Genomic DNA, 17443 nt, shown 5'->3' on the forward strand with positions numbered 1-17443 from the left:
CCCGTCGGAAGCTTCCGACCACAAATCTTCCCTCATCGTATTCGTTAGTGCACCTAAAGGGCCCAGGGGCAGCACGGGCCCAGCCCACACTGTGATATGTGCGCGCACTAGGTCCATGCAGCAGAGCTGGTCTCCAGTCGTCCTGGTTAACCCTTGCCACTGGACCAAGACCTCGCTCTGTCAAGCCCGTGTGGTGGCTGGTGTGCAACGGCCACCCCACGTTAAAACAATCCACGCACAGGCATCTTCCACCCTTCAGGATGTAGTTCGGGTTCTTCATTCGAAACACCTGTGAACTCGTCCTTTTTTTTGGCGTGGAAGCAAGTCATCCTCGCTTCGAGGGACTGACTATGATGATGATAAGGGTATCATTTTAGAATATCAAATCAAAATGCTTTACTAAGGGCTACATTACTTGCAGAATTTTCTTTAAACGACGTCAGATTGCAGATTAATTTCTAGTACAAGTAGTCGGAGAAAAAGATCCAGGGTAAATGGAGCTGAACACCAAAACTAGATAGGCTGGCGTAGCAAGTGCATTCATTGCTCTAAATTAGTTTGTTCACTTACAGTTTACAAGCAAAACAACAATCTGTATGCAAGTTACCAGCATAGGCTGTCATTATGGGCGAGAATGTGCAGTGGCTCACCGCCCGGTTTCTGGGTGCTATCGGCCGTTTTAGGGGATAACCAGGTCGGCGAGAAATTACCCAGCTGAGTTACTCCGGCGTGCACCATCCTCAGATCGCCCTGCCGCCATATTTGGCTCAGCGGTGACCCGTAGGTAAGTATAAGAAAAAAACCCACCCACGAGAATCAGTGGAGCTGGGCAGTAGGCGAGTAGCTCTGCAAGAAAAAGGTAAGTAATTGGTTTTTTACTCATTATTTTAAAATTCTGTCGTGGTGATTTAAGTTAAAAGGGTCCCGAGAATGTTTTTATGATTTTTTTAATGTTATGTTTGTGGAAAAAATATTTTTAGTGTTTTTCACCTCTTAGGCCCAACCCGCAGCCTCGGGGTAAATTTTTAGTAAATTTATTAATTATCGCCCATTTTCTTTAAGAACCGTCCAATCGGCCCAAAATTCACCCTTTTCGCTGTGAGGATTGTTTTCTTATTTTGGGGTGGGGGGGGAAGTTTTCACCGGCGATAATCTTGGGAGTCTTTTGGATGGGGTGTTAGTAAATTCTGGCCCTATGTTTCTCAACATCTCCATAAAAACAGCGGCCAGATTTAAACAGTCAGTATCCAACAATGGCTCTCAGAAAAGGTAGCAATGCCTCAATATTTATGCCAATTATACATCATCATCGGCAGTCTCTCAGAATCGAGGAAGACTTGCTTCCACTCTCAAAGTGAGTTTTCAGGTGACTGAACAGTCCAATATGGGAACCACAGTCCCTGTCACAGGTGGGACAGATAGTCACTGAGGGAAAGGGTGGGTGGGACAGATTTGCCGCACGCTCCTTTCGCTGCCTGCGCTTGGTTTCTGCATGCTCTCGGCGATAAGACTCGAGGTGCTCAGCGCCCTCCCGGATGCACTTCCTCCTTTTAGGGCGGTCTTTGGCCAGGGACTCCCAGGTGTCGGTGGGGATGTTGCACTTTGTCAGGTATTCAACCAGCATTGTAACCCATGTATAATCTGACCTAAGTTGTACACTGTGAGAACAATGACCACTAGGTGGTGAACTTGTGGGAGACACTCCTAACCTGGACCTTCGGGTAGAAAAGGGGAAGCTCCGCCCACCTTCATCACTTGAGTGCTAAGGAATAAAGGACAGGTCACAGACTGACCTTCTCTCAAGCATGGGCCTCGTGTGCATTTATACTGTATAGTAAGGACGTATCAATGGCGACGAGAAACTGGGATTTAAACCACGCGAGCATGGCCACTAGCAGAACAGACGAGAGGTACTGTGTTAAGGAATGGTTGGGACAGAGATTCAACATTGTTAAAGCAGCACACAGTTCTCTAGGCAGACAAGGGCAATCGGGCATGCCCCAACATGTAGTCGAACCCAGGGGGCGGAGTTCGACAGAGACAATGGCAAGCTGAACGGCGGTTCACACCATTGCAAGAAACAATGCGACCAGTAATGGGGCCATCAACACCTGTTAATGGCGCACTCAAGGACAATAACAGGGGCAGTCAGGGATGATCGACTGGCAAGGGACCTTTTGTTTCCAACAGCAGCTCATGTTGGAGGCATGGAGGCACACACTCAGCCGGAGTTTGCAGAGATGAGCAAAATACCTGCAGAAATTGCAGAAATAAACGCTGGGGGAAATCGCTGGAAGCTGAAGTTCAGCGAGTTCATGTGGAGCACGTACACATTTCATACACAAGGACGCTACCGATAATGATGAAAGTGCTCCTCAATGGCATCCCAGTATCAATGGAGCTAGACACAGGGGCCAGCCAGTCCCTGATGGGTATCAAACAGTTCGAAAAGTTGTGGGCGTCCAAGGCCAGGAGGCCAAAATTATCGCCGATTGACGCACAGCTACGGACATACACAAAGGATATCATTCCGGTGCTAGGCAGTGCCACGGTAGTTGTGACCCACAAAGATTCGGAGAACAGGTTGCCACTCTGGGTTGTCCCGGGGGATGTCCCGCACTATTGGGGAGGAGTTGGCTTGCAGTCATGAACTGGAAATGGGGCGATGTCAATACAATTTCCTCTGTGGAACGAGTATCATGCTCACAGATCCTGGACAAATTTGACTCATTATTTCAACCCGGCATTGGCACTTTCATGGGGGCCAAGGTAGTGATTCACATAAAGCCGGACGCCAGGCCAGTACACCACAAGGCCAGAGCGGTGCCGTACGTGATGCGGGAAAAGATAGAAGGCGAATTGGACCGTCTGCTGAGGGAAGGCATCATCTCGCCAGTCGAATTCAGTAACTGGGTGAGCCCGATTGTGCCGGTGCTCAAGGCGGATGGGCCGGTCAGGATATGTGGTGATTACAAGGCCACCATCAATCGGGTGTCACTCCAAGACCAGTAACCGCTACCGAGAGCGGAGGACCTCTTTGCGACGCTATCCGGTGGCAAACTTTTTTCAAAATTGGACCTGACCTCAGCTTACATGATCCAGGAGCTGATGAGTGAGTCGAAGAAGCTGACCACCATCATGACACACAAGGGGTTGTTTGAGTACAACAGATGTCCGTTTGGGATTCGCTTGGCCGCCGCGAGCTTCCAACGAAATATGGAAAGCCTCCTCAAGTTGATTCCAGGGACGGTGGTTTTTCAGGACGACATCCTCATCACGGGTTACGATACTGAAGAACACCTCCACAACCTGGAGGAGGTGCTACGCAGACTGGACCGGGTAGGGCTGCGACTGAAAAAGGCGAAGTGCGTCTTCCTAGCTCCAGAGGTAGAATTCCTGGAGAGTAGGGTAGCAGCAGACGGGATCAGCCCTACTGCGTCCAAGACGGAAGCGATCCAGAGAGCACCCAGACCCCGTAACACGACGGAGCTGCGTTCGTTTCTGGGGCTCCTGAACTATTTTGGTAACTTTCTTCCCAAATTGAGCACGCTGCTAGAGCTGCTACACGTGCTCCTACGCAAAGGGTCTGGGGGGACAGCCAGGAAAGGGCTTTTAATAGAGCACGCAATTTGTTATGTTCCAACAATCTGTTAACACTATATGACCCATGTAAGAAACTTGTGTTAACATGCGATGCGTCGTCCTATGGTGTCGGGTGTGTGTTGCAGCATGTCAATGCCAAGGGTCAGTTACAGCCGGTAGCTTATGCCTCTAGGAGTCGGTCCCAGGCAGAAAGGGGCTACGGGATGGTAGAAAAGGAGGTGCTCGCATGAGTATATGCGGTAAAGAAAATGCACCAGTACCTGTTTGGCAGGAAATTTGAGCTGGAGACAGATCACAAACCCCTAACGTCCCTTTTGGCCGACAACAAGGCCATAAATGCAAACGCATCGGCTCGCATACAGAGGTGGGCACTCACGTTAGCCGCCTATGACTATACAATTCGGCACAGACTGGGCACCGAAAACTGCGCCGATGCACTCAGCAGGCTTCCACTAGCCACCACTGAGGGGGCTACTGAGCATGCTGCTGAGATGGTCATGGCTGTTGAAGCTTTCGGAAACGAAGGCTCACCCGTGACAGCCCGTCAGATTAAAGTCTGGACAAACAGAGATCCGCTATTGTCTCTAGTCAAGAAATGTGTCCTGAATGGGGACTGGGCAGCTACGTACGGGGCATGCCCTGAGGAATTTAAACCATTTCACAGGCGCAGGGATGAACTCTCGATTCAGGCCGATTGTCTACTGTGGAGAAACCGAGTAGTCATGCCCCAGATGGGCAGAGAGGTGTTCATCAAAGAACTCCACAATGAGCACCCGGGCATTGTCATGATGAAGGCAATTGCCAGATCACACGTTTGGTGGCCAGGGATAGACGCAGATCTGGAACTTTGTGTTCGCAGGTGCAACACGTGTGCCCAGCTGGGCAACGCACCCAGGGAAGCCCCCCTTAGCCCCTGGTCCTGGCCCGCCAAGCCTTGGTCACGCATCCATGTGGACTACGCAGGTCCTTTCATGGGAAAAATGTTTTTGGTTGTCGTAGACGCCTACTCCAAATGGATCGAGTGTGAAATTTTAAATTCAAGCACATCCTCTGCCACGGTAGAAAGTCTACGGGCAATGTTCGCCGCCCACGGTCTACCGGACACCTTGGTCAGTGAAAATGGCCCGTGCTTTACAAGCATTGAATTCCAGGACTTCATGGCAGGCAATGGAATTAACCATGTCAGAACGGCACCGTTCAAGCCGGCCTCAAACGGCCAGGCAGAACGAGCAGTGCAGATAATCAAACAGGGGATGCTCAGAATCCAAGGGGGTTCTCTACAAAGCCGCTTATCACGCCTCCTGTTGGCCAATAGATCCCGACCACACTCGCTCACAGGGGTTCCACCCGCAGAGCTGCTAATGAAAACACGCTCAAAACCAGGTTATCCCTTATACACCCCACCATGAAAGAAATTGTCGAGAGCAGGCGCCAGTCACAATATGACTACCATAACAGGAATGCGAGGGCGCGATGTATTGATGTCAATTACCCTGGTTTTGTCCTCAACTATGCTGCAGGGCCCAATGACTCGCAGACACTGTGGTTGCCAAAGAGGGAAATAGGATTCTGGTAGTTAAAATTACCAATGGACAAATCTGCCGCAAATATGTGGATCAAACAAAAAGGAGGTTCAGCAATCCCATAGAAGAAGCAGAGGAAGAACACGATATAGAGTTCACACCACCACAGGTGACCGAACACCGGAATCAAAGGGAGGAGAGCCCAGTCACTGTGGGCAGTCCGGATAGGCCTGAGGCACTGCAAACAGCAGACACTCAGGCCAGCGCCCACCAACCGGAGCCCCAATTCAGGCGCTCGACAAGGGAGCGTAAACCACCAGAGAGACTCAACCTGTGATCCCAATAAGACTTTGGGGGGGGGAGGTGATGTCATGTATTCAACCAGCATTGTAACCCATGTATAATCTGACCTAAGTTGTACACTGTGAGAACAATGACCACTAGGTGGTGAACTTGTGGGAGACACTCCTAACCTGGACCTTCGGGTAGAAAAGGGGAAGCTCCGCCCACCTTCATCACTTGAGTGCGAAGGAATAAAGGACAGGCCACAGACTGACCTTCTCTCAAGCATGGGCCTCGTGTGCATTTATACTGTATAGTAAGGACGTATCACACTTTATCAGGGAGGCGTTGAGGGTGTCCTTGTAATGTTTCCTCTGCCCAACTTTGGCTCGTTTGCCGTGAACAAGTTCCGAGTAGAGCGCTTGCTTTGGGAGTCTTGTGCCTGGCATGCATAAGAATTAGGAACAGGAGTAGCCATCTAGCCCCTCGAGCCTGCTCCACCATTCAATAAGATCATGGCTGATCTGGCCGTGGACTCAGCTCCACTTACCCGCCCGCTCCCCGTAACCCTTAACTCCCTTATTGGTTAAAAATCTATCTATCTGTGACTTGAATACATTCAATGAGCTAGCCTCAACTGCTTCCCTGGGCAGAGAATTCCACAGTCACAACCTTTTGGGAGAAGAAATTCCTTCTCAACTCGGTTTTAAATTGGCTCCCCCGTATTTTGAGGCTGTGCCCCCTAGTTCTAGTCTCCCCGACCAGTGGAAACAACCTCTCCGCCTCTATCTTGTCTATCCCTTTCATTATTTTAAATGTTTCTATAAGATCACCCCTTATTCTTCTGAACTCCAACGAGTAAAGACCCAGTCTACTCAATCTATCATCATAAGGTAACCCCCTCATCTCTGGAATCAGCCTAGTGAATCGTCTCTGTATCCACTCCAAAGCCAGTATGTCCTTCCTTAAGTAAGGTGACCAAAACTGCACGCAGTACTCCAGGTGCGGCCTTACCAATACCCTATACAGTTGCAGCAGGACCTCCCTGCTTTTGTACTCCATCCCTCTCGCAATGAAGGCCAACATTCCATTCGCCTTCCTGATTACCTGCTGCACCTACAAACTAACTTTTTGGGATTCATGCACAAGGACCCCCAGGTACCTCTGCACCTCAGCATGTTGTAATTTCTCCCCATTCAAATAATATTCCCTTTTACTGTTTTTTTTCCCAAAGTGGATGACCTCACACTTTCCGACATTGAATTCCATTGCCAAACCTTAGACCATTCGCTTAACCTATCTAAATCTCTTTGCAGCCTCTCTGTGTCCTCTACACAACCCACTTTCCCACTGATCTTTGTGTCATCTGCAAATTTTGTTACACTACACTCTGTCCCCTCTTCCAGGTCATCTATGTATATTGTAAACAGTTGTGGTCCCAGCACCGATCCCTGTGGCACACCACTAACCACCGATTTCCAACCCAAAAAGGACCCATTTATCCCAACTCTCTGCTTTCTCCTTGCCAGCCAATTCTCTATCCATGCTAATACATTTTCTCAGATTCCGCGTACCTCTATCTTCTGCAGTAACCTTTTGTGTGGCACCTTATCGAATGCCTTTTGGAAATCTAAATACACCACATCCATCGGTACACCTCTATCCACCATGCTTATTATATCCTCAAAGAATTCCAGTAAATTAGTTAAATATGATTTCCCCTTCATGAATCCATGCTGCATCTGCTTGATTGCACTATTCCTATCTAGATGTCCCGCTATTTCTTCCTTAATGATAGTTTCAAGCATTTTCCCCACTACAGATGTTAAACTAACCGGCCTATAGTTACCTGCCTTTTGTCTGCCCCCTTTTTTAAACAGAGGTATTACATTAGCTGCTTTCCAATCCGCAGGTACCTCCCCAGAGTCCAGAGAATTTTGGTAGATTATAACGAATGCATCTGCTATAACTTCCGCCATCTCTTTTAATACCCTGGGATGCATTTCATCAGGACCAGGGGACTTGTCTACCTTGAGTCCCATTAGCCTGTCCAGCACTACTCCCCTAGTGATAGTGATTGTCTCAAGGTCCTCCCTTCCCACATTCCTGTGACCAGCAATTTTTGGCATGGTTTTTGTGTCTTCCACTGTGAAGACCGAAGCAAAATAATTGTTTGAAGTCTCAGCCATTTCCACATTTCCCATTATTAAATCCCCCTTCTCATCTTCTAAGGGACCAACATTTACTTTAGTCACTCTTTCCCATTTTATATATCTGTAAAAGCTTTTACTATCTGTTTTTATGTTTTGCGCAAGTTTACCTTCGTAATCTATCTTTCCTTTCTTTATTGCTTTTTTAGTCATTCTTTGCTGTTGTTTAAAATTTTCCCAATCTTCTAGTTTCCCACTAACCTTGGCCACCTTATACGCATTGGTCTTTGATTTAATACTCTCCTTTATTTCCTTGGTTATCCACGGCTGGTTATCCGTTCTCTTACCACCCTTCTTTTTCACTGGAATATATTTTTGTTGCGCACTATGAAAGAGCTCCTTAAAAGTCCTCCACTGTTCCTCAATTGTGCCATCGTTTAGTCTGTGTTTCCAGTCTAGTTTAGCCAACTCTGCCCTCATCCCACTGTAGTCCCCTTTGTTTAAGCATAGTACGCTCGTTTGAGATACTACTTCCTCACCCTCAATCTGTATTACAAATTCAACCATACTGTGATCACTCATTCCGAGAGGATCTTTTACTAGGAGATCGTTTATTCTTCCTGTCTCATTACACAGGATCAGATCTAAGATAGCTTGCTCCCTTGTAGGTTCTGTAACATACTGTTCTAAGAAACAATCCCGTATGCATTCTATGAATTCCTCCTCCAGGCTACCCCGTGCGATTTGATTTGACCAATCGATATGTAGGTTAAAATCCCCCATGATTACTGCCGTTCCTTTTTCACATGTCTCCATTATTCCCTTGATTATTGCCCTCCCCACCGTGAAGTTATTATTTGGGGGCCTATAAACTACACCCACCAGTGACTTTTTCCCCTAATCTCCACCCACAGTGATTCAACATTTTGTTCATTCGAGCCAATATCGTCTCTCACAACTGCCCTGATATCATCCTTTATTAACAGAGCTACCCCACCTCCTTTCCCTTCTTGTCTATCTTTCCGAATCATCAGATACCCCTGTATGTTTAATTCCCAGTCTTGGCCACCCTGCAACCACGTTTCTGTAATGGCCACCAAATCATACCCATTTGTAATGATTTGTGCCGTCAACTCATTTACTTTATTTCGAATGCTGCGCGCGTTTAGATAGAGTGTTTTAATACCAGTTTTTAAACCATGATTTTTAGTTTTGACCCCTGCTGCAGCCACTTTATATTCAACCCCTTTATATTTTTGTTTTTTGTCTTGGGTTTCTCTACCCTCCACTTTTACTCATCTCCTTTCTGTCTTTTGCTTTTGTCTCCTTTTTGTTTCCCTCTGTCTCCCTGCATTGGTTCCCATCCCTCTGCCATATTAGTTTAACTCCTCCCCAACAGCACTAGCAAACACTTCCCCTAGGACATTGGTTCCGGTCCTGCCCAGGTGCAGACCGTCTGGTTTGTACTGGTCCCACCGTCCCCAGAACCGGTTCCAATGCCCCAGGAATTTGAATCCCTCCCTGCTGCACCACTGCTCAAGCCACGTATTCATCTGAGCTATCCTGCGATTCCTACTCTGACTAGCACATGGCACTGGTAGCAATCCCGAGATTACTACTTTTGAGGTCCTACGTTTTAATTTAGCTCCTAGCTCCTTAAATTCGTCTTGTAGGACCTCATCCCTTTTTTTTACCTATATCGTTGGTACCAATGTGCACCACTGGCTGTTCACCCTCCCTTTTCAGAATGTCCTGCACCCGCTCCGAGACATCCGTGACCTTTGCACCAGGGAGGCAACATACCATCCTGGAGTCTCGGTTGCGGCCGCAGAAACGCCTATCTATTACCCTTACAATCGAATACACTATCACTATCGCTCTCCCACTCTTTTTCCTGCTCTCCTGTGCAGCAGAGCCACCCACGGTGCCATGAACTTGGCTGCTGCTGCCCTCCTCTGATGAGTCATCCCCCTCAACAGTACTCAAAACGGTGTATCTGTTTTGCAGGGGGATGACTGCAGGGGACCCCTGCACTACCTTCCTTGCACTGCTCTTCCTGCGGACAATGTGGCCCGCCCAACGGAGCTGGTCGAATGTGGTCAGTGCTTCAATGCTGGGGATATTGGCCTGGTCGAGGATGCTAATGTTGGTGCCAATTATACACATCCTCAATAAACGGTCTTTTGTCGTATAACAAAAAATAAATGACACAGTACTTGGAACAAAGGATTCGACTGCAATTTCACCAAGGACTTTAAGAGCTGCCCTGTGTGTCCACAGTCCATGGCCTGTTTCTTTCAACGCGCAGTCCGGTAAAATTTTTGCACATGCGGTATTTCCAATGTGAACGCCGGTGAGCGGCCTGCGCGGGATAATCCAGGTTACTGAGCGGTTGCGCACACTCGCAGCTGAGAGGAACATTGCCTGTGAACATGTATAAAAGAACCATTTTTCTGCCACCGAGATGGATTGGTTAGGCCAAATGCCCTGTTAACCTGTTGTGACTTCTCTGCAATTCTAACTGGCTCACTGTTGTAATCGGGACACAGTTAAATAACATTAGCTGCAGGAGTCATCATCATCATAGGCAGTCCCTCGAGGTCAAGGATGACTTGCTTCCACACTAAAAATGAATACTCAGGTGACTGATGAATTAATTTTAAACGGTGGAAGATGCCTATGCGTGAATTCTTTTAACGTGGGGAGACCGTTGCACACCAGCCACCACACGGGCTTGATGAAGCACCGTCTTGGTCCAGTGGCGAGGGGATCCAAGACGATTGGAGACCAAGCTCTGCCGCATGTGCCAATACACACACACAAACTCAAACATACTCCTACTGTCCTCCTTCCCATAGGACTGCCGGAGTAGTATGTGAGGGATTTAACACCAGAGATCATCTACATTTGGAATATTTTTTTTTAAAGTCATCATCATAGGCAGTCCCTAGGAATCGAGGAACTCTTAGCATGAGTTCTTAGGTGGCTGAACAGTCCAATATGAGAGCCAGTCTCTGTCACAGGTGGGACAGACAGTGGTTGAGGAAAGGGAGGGTGGGACTGGTTTGCTGCACGCTCCTTCCGCTGCCTGCGCTTGATTTCTGCATGCTCTCGGCGATAAGACTCGAGGTGCTCAGCGCCCTCCCAGATGTACTTCCTCCACTGAGGACGTTCTTTGACCAGGGACTCCCAGGTGTCAGTGGGGATGTTGCACTTTATCAGGGAGGCTTTGAGGGTGTCCTTGTAACGTTTCCTCTGCCCACCTGGGCTCGCTCGCCGTGTATGAGTTCCGAGGAGAGCGCTTGCTTTGGGAGTCTCGTGTTTGGCATGCGAACTATGTGGCCCGCCCAACAGAGCTGATCAAGTGTGGTCAGTGCTTCAATGCTGGCCTGGTCGAGGACGCTAATGTTGGTGCGTCTGTACTCCCAGGGGATTTGTAGGATCTTGCGGAGACATCGTTGGTGGTATTTCTCCAGCGACTTGAGGAGTCTACTGTAGATGGTCCACGTCTCTGAGTCATAGATGAGGTCCTTACTGCTAGGGGGATCAAGGGGTATGGCGAGAAAGCAGGAATGGGGTACTGAAGTTGAATGTTCAGCCATGAACTCATTGAATGGCGGTGCAGGCTAGAAGGGCCGAATGGCCTACTCCTGCACCTATTTTCTATGTTTCTATACAGGAGGGCGGGTATTACTATGGCCCTGTAGACCATGAGCTTGGTGACAGTTTTGAGGGCCTGGTCTTCAAACACTCTTTTCCTCAGGCGGCCAAAGGCTGCAATGGAGGCAGTGTTGGATCTTGTCGTCAATGCCTGCTCTTGTTGATAGGAGGCTCCCGAGATAAGGGAAGTGGTCCACGTTGTCCAGGGCCATGCCGTGGATCTTGATGTCTGGGGGGCCAGTGCTGTGTGGCGAGGACAGGCTGGTGGAGGACCTTTGTGTTACTGATGTTTAGCGCAAGGCCCAAGCTTTCATACGCCTCGGTAAATACTTTGACTATGTCCTGGAATTCAGCTTCTGTGTGTGCACAGACGCAGGCATCGTCCGGGTACTGTAGCTTGACGACAGAGGTTGAAGTGGTCTTGGACCTGGCCTGGAGATGGCGAAGGTTGAACAGCTTCCCACTGGTTCTGTAGTTTAGTTCCACTCCAGCGGGGAGCTTGTCAACTGTGAGGTGGAGCATTGCAGCGAGGAAGATTGAGAAGAGGGTTGGGGCGATGACGCAGACCTGCTTGACCCCGGTCCGGACGTGGATTGGGTATGTGATGGATACGTTGGTAAGGATCATGGCCTGCATGTCATCGGAGGATGGTGACGTACTTTTGAGGGCATTCGAAACGGAGGAGGACACTCCACAGACCCTCTCGGTTGACAGTGTCAAAGGCCTTTGTAAGGTCAAAGAAGGCCATGTATAAGGGCTAGCGCTGTACCCTGCATTTTTCCTGCAGGTGTCGCTGCTTTCCAAATGCGCTGTTATTTCACCTTTAATAATTGATTCCAACATTTTCCCCACTACTGATGTCAGGCTAACCGGTCTATAATTACCCGTTTTCTCTCTCCCTCCTTTTTAAAAAAGTGGTGTTACATTAGCTACCCTCCAGTCCATAGGAACTGATCCAGAGTCGATAGACTGTTGGAAAATGATCACCAATGCATCCACTATTTCTAGGGCCACTTCCTTAAGTACTCTGGGATGCATACTATCAGGCCCTGGGGATTTATCAGCCTTCAATCCCATCAATTTCCCTAACACAATTTCCCGCCTAATAAGGATATCCTTCAGTTCCTTCTTCTCACTAGACCCTCGGACCCCCAGTACTTCCGGAAGGTTATTTGTGTCTTCCTTCGTGAAGTCAGAACCAAAGTATTTATTCAACTGGTCTGCCATTCCTTTGTTCCCCATTATAAATTCACCTGAACCTGACTGCAAGGGACCTACGTTTGTCTTCACTAATCTTTTTCTCTTCACATATCTACAGAAGCTTTTGCAGTCAGTTTTTATGTTCCCGGCAAGCTTCCTCTCATACTCTATTTTTCCCCTCCGAATTAAACTCTTTGTCCTCCTTTGCTGAATTCTAAATTTCTCCCAGTCCTCCGGTTTGCTGCTTTTTCTGGCCAATTTATATACCTCTTCCTTGGATTTAACACTATCCTTAATTTCCCTTCTTAGCCACAGTTGAGCCACCTTGACCGTTTTATTTTTACTCCAGATAGGGATGGACATTTGTTAAAGTTCATCCATAGCATCTTTAAATGTTTGCCATTGCCTATCCACCGTCAACCCTTTAAGTATCATTTGCCAGTCTATTCTAGCCAATTCACATCTCATACCATCGAAGTTGCCTTTCCTTAAGTTCAGGACCCTAGTCTCTGAATTAACTGTGTCACTCTCCATTTAATAAAGAATTCTACCATATTATGGTCACTCTTCCCCACAATAAGATCAAAGAAAGCCATGTATAAGGGTTGGCGCTGTTCTCTGCATTTTTCCTGCAGTTGTTACGCTGCAAAAATCATGTCCATTGTGCCCCGGAGAGGACGAAATCCGCACTGAGACTCCGGGAGGAGCTCCTCGGCCACGGGGAGAAGGCGGTGAAGGAGGACTCTAGCGACGACTTTCCCAGTGACTGATAGCAGGGAGATTCTTCTGTAGTTGCCGCTGTCAGACTTGTCCCCTTTTTTTTAAAGATGATCACGATCACTGCATCTCTAAGATCTCCCGGCATGCTCTCCTCCCTCCGGATGAGAGAGATGAGATCGTCTATTCGCGCTAGCAGTGCCTCTCCGCCATACTTCAGCAGGGATTCCATCCGCTCCCATAGCTTTGTTGTTTTTTTAGCTGTCTTATGGCTTTTTCTACCTCGTGCAGTGTTGTGGTCTCACTGAGGTTGTGGCGCGTAGCATCCTGCGGGATGGAGTCGAGAACACTTGAGTTAAAGGCAGAATCTTGATTGAGGAGATCTTCGAAGTGCTCCTTCCAGCGGGTCCTGACTGCCTCGGTGTCCTTGATGAGTGCTTCCCCGTTGTTGGCCAGCAGCGGGGAAACACTCATCTTTTTAAAGAGAACATCTCTAGTTTACTGATTAAAAAGAAACAGGCAGTCACGGGTGTTGCTGTAGACTGATATAGTTCGGGCTGCATTTGCAAACCTGCTCCATTTTTCATCTAATACAAAAGCAAAATACTGCGGATGCTGGAATCTGAAATAAAAGCAGAAAATGCTGGAAATCTCAGCGGGTCAGGTGGCACCTGTGGAGAGAAACAGAACTAACGTTTCAGGTTGTCTGAACTGCCTTCGTCATCGACTTGAAATGTTAACTCTGTCTCTCTCTGCACAGATGCTGCCTGACCCGCTAAGATTTCCACCATTTTCTGTTTTAATTCCACTTTTCATCCCTGTTCTGATCATTTTGATTTTGTGACTGTGGAGCTCAGAGCCCGGATTTTGAGTTGGGAATAATGGTGAGGCTATCGGTGCTCGGTGTTATTATGGAGTAACCAACGGCAGGTCGGGGCCATAAAAGGAGCGGCGAGCGGCGGCCTGGGGCAGCGGGCGACGTACCGCGGCAAGGTACAGTGCGAGCCGGCGCAGGAGGGCGAGGGCAGCGAAGAGTGACGTCATCAAGGTCCAGGTCGGTGATTGGAGCGTGGGCAGGTACAGCAGGAGCGGCGAGGTCGGGGGCGAAGGAGCGGCGAGAGATTGTAGAGGGACGTGATCGGGGCCCAGGAGAGGCGAGAGTTCGGGGCCAGCCCACACTGCGATGTGTGTGCACACTAGGCCCACGCGGCAGAGCTGGTCTCCAGTCGTCCTGGTTAACCCTTGCCACTGGACCAAGACCTAGCTCTGTCAAGCCCGTGTGGTGGCTGGTGTGCAACGGTCACCCCACGTTAAAAACATCCACGCACAGGCATCTTCCACCCTTCAGGATGTAGTTCAGGACCTGGAATATTAGGTCCTTCGTTGAAACACCTGTGAACTCATCCTTTTTGGCGTGGAAGCAAGTCATCCTCGCTTCGAGGAACTGCCTATGATGATGATGAGTATAGCACAGAAGGAGACCATTTGGCCCATCGAGTCTGTGCCGGCTTTTTCAAAGAGCAATCCCGTCAGTCCCACTCCACCCGCTCTTTCCCCATATCCCTCCAGATTTTTCCTTCAAGTATTTATCCAATTCCCTTTTGAAGATTGCTATTGAAACTGTATCCATCACCCTATCAGTCAGCGCATTCCAAACCCTAACCTCTCGCCGCGTAAATTGGACGACAGCTTCCAGAGTCACGCACATGCGCCAACGCAAAAATCAGGAATTTGCTCCGAGTTTCCCTGCTCCTCCACAAGCTCTGTCGAGCGGTACCTCACCGAGAGATGCAGCATTTGAACAAATGAAGGGCGTGAAGTTGCTATACTTACCCATGGTAGAAAAAGTTAGGGCTGGTGCATTCCAGTGCAAATGATTTTTTAAACGGCACGTTGAGTCTTAATTACTGCCAAATAACCTCTCTGGCCCTGAAAATGTGCATTTGGAGTCTCGTTCCATCAGATTTTAATTATTGTCGGAGACTTCAATTTAATTTTAAAACTTTTTCTTTCTGCCTCTTCTATCTCTCTTAATCCCATTTTTCTTTCCCTCTCTGTTTCATTTTCTGTACAATGATTTTACATTGAATTAAAATATTCCAACTTACACTTCCTTGTTTAGACTCTGCGTGTCTCAGTATGGATTCTTCCATCTGATTGGGTGAAGAGACACACTTCAGCTGTAGCTCAGTGCGTCGTACTTTTGCCTATATGTCAAAAGGTTGTGGGTTCAAATCCCACTCCAGGAACACAAAAAACTAGGCAGACACTCCAGCGCAGTGCTGAGGAAGTGCTGCACTGTCGGAGGTGCCGTCTTTCGGATGAGACGTTAAACCAAGGTCCTGTTTGCTCTCTCACATGGATGTAAAAGATCCCACGGCACTATTTTGAAGAAGAGCAGGGGAGTTATCCCCGGTGTCTTGGCCATTATTTATCCCTCAATCAACATCACTAAAACAGATTATCTGGTCATTATCACATTGCTGTTTGTGGGAGCATGCTGTGCGTAAATTGGCTGCCATGTTTCCTAGATTACAACAGTGACTACACTTCAAAAGTACTTCATTGGTTGTAAAGCGCTTTGGAACGTCCGGTGATCGTGAAAGGTCATATAGAAATGCAAGTCTTTCTTCTTTCTCTAGGCAGAAACCATTACCTTAGTTGATAGGGTTGAAATCAATTACTGATTCATGGAAATAGTTTCTGTTTGCTCAATATGAAGTGTCCTCTATTATAGGGACACACTCAACTTACCCATGTTCAGACAGCTTGGGTGCAGGATTGCAGAGTAAAGGCTGAGGAACAATCGAGTGTTCACATGGATGCTGTTGGAGCTTTACCATCTAAAAACGCACAGCCTACCACAAGCGTGGATAGAAAATTAACTTTTAAAACCTTGGGGGAAACATGTGCTTTTAAACAATACCACACGCCTGCGCACAGCCCATTAACATCATTCTATAATGAGCTACTTATTGTTTTGCAGTGAGGCCTGTATGAATTCATTTTTTTTCCCTCCCTGCTTCCTGTGGGGAATTAACTAGCCTTCCTCTTCTCAACATAGCATAGAGTGGAAAATAACCGTGTGTAAAATGATGAATAGGAGACAGCATCCTTCCAGGATTTTGCGCCCTTTAATGAAAGTGTACCACTACAAATCTGCACTCGGACTTGAGGGCAGACCAAGCACTATGGACACTCTGCGACTCCGGTTCATTGGAAGTCGTCAGGTTGGCTGTGAATAGGGCTTTCTTTGCAGGGTCTTTTGAGTGCTTCAGTGTTGAGTTTTCTGCGGCAGCGTTTCTGTTGCTGCCACCGTTTTGAGATTACGTTGATGGAGATAATGGAGCGGATTAGGCGGTGGTCAGTTCAGCAGTCGTCAGCGCTGGTCATGGCACGGGTGATGAGGACGTCCTTGCGGTCCCTCGGATGTCATTGAATTACGGAGTGCAGGTGACGCTTGCGTTTGTGCACACTCGGAGGCTGAACTCCAAACCACCAATGATACCTTCACCGAAGTGTACGAGAGTCTGGGCTTTACATTAAACATTCGTAAGACAAAGGTTCTCTACCAACCTGCCCCCGCCATACAGCACTGCCCATCGATTATCAAGATCCATTACAAGACCTTGGACAACACGGACTATTTTCCACACCTCAGGAGCCTACTGTCAGCAAGGACAGACATCGACAACGAAGTCCAACACCATCTTCAGTGTGCCAGTGCAGCCTTAGGTCGTCTGAGGAAAAGAGTGTTTGAGGACCAGGATCTCAAACCTGGCACCAAGCTCATGGTCTACAGAGCAGTAGTGATACCCACCCTCCTAAATGCTTCAGAGACATGGACTATGTACAGTAGGCACCTCAAAGCACTGGAGAAATACCACCAACGCTGGCTCTGCAAAATCCTGCAAATCCAATGTCAGCATTCTTTCTCGGGCCAACATCCCCAACATCGAGGCATTGACCACGTTCGATCAGCTCCGATGGACGGGCCACATTGTCCGCATGCCCAATATTAGACTCCCGAAACAAGCGCTGTACTCCAAGCTCCGTCACGACAAGCGAGCCTCAGGAGGACAGAAAAAATGCTTCAAGCCTCCTTGAATCTTGGGAATCCCTGGCCCAAGACCGCTCAAAGTGGAGGAGAATCATCCGAGAAGGATCCGAACACTTCGAGTCTCTTCATTGGAAGCACACAGAAGCCAAGTACAAACATCGGAAGGAGCATACAACAAATCAAGCACCCCACCCACCCGTCCTTCCAACCACTGTCTGCCCCACCTGTGACAGAGACTAGATCCTGCA

At 48.2% G+C, this 17443-nt stretch overlaps 1 protein-coding gene across 1 annotated transcript in view; it reads left to right on the forward strand.

The window, feature by feature from the left end:
• kif15 (kinesin family member 15) overlaps window positions 1-17443 on the forward strand; it is a 144477-nt gene that overhangs the window by 6960 nt on the left and 120074 nt on the right. The window lies entirely within an intron of this gene.

This window comes from Pristiophorus japonicus, chromosome 5 (genome assembly GCF_044704955.1).
Source record: "Pristiophorus japonicus isolate sPriJap1 chromosome 5, sPriJap1.hap1, whole genome shotgun sequence".
Taxonomy (NCBI): domain Eukaryota; kingdom Metazoa; phylum Chordata; class Chondrichthyes; family Pristiophoridae; genus Pristiophorus; species Pristiophorus japonicus.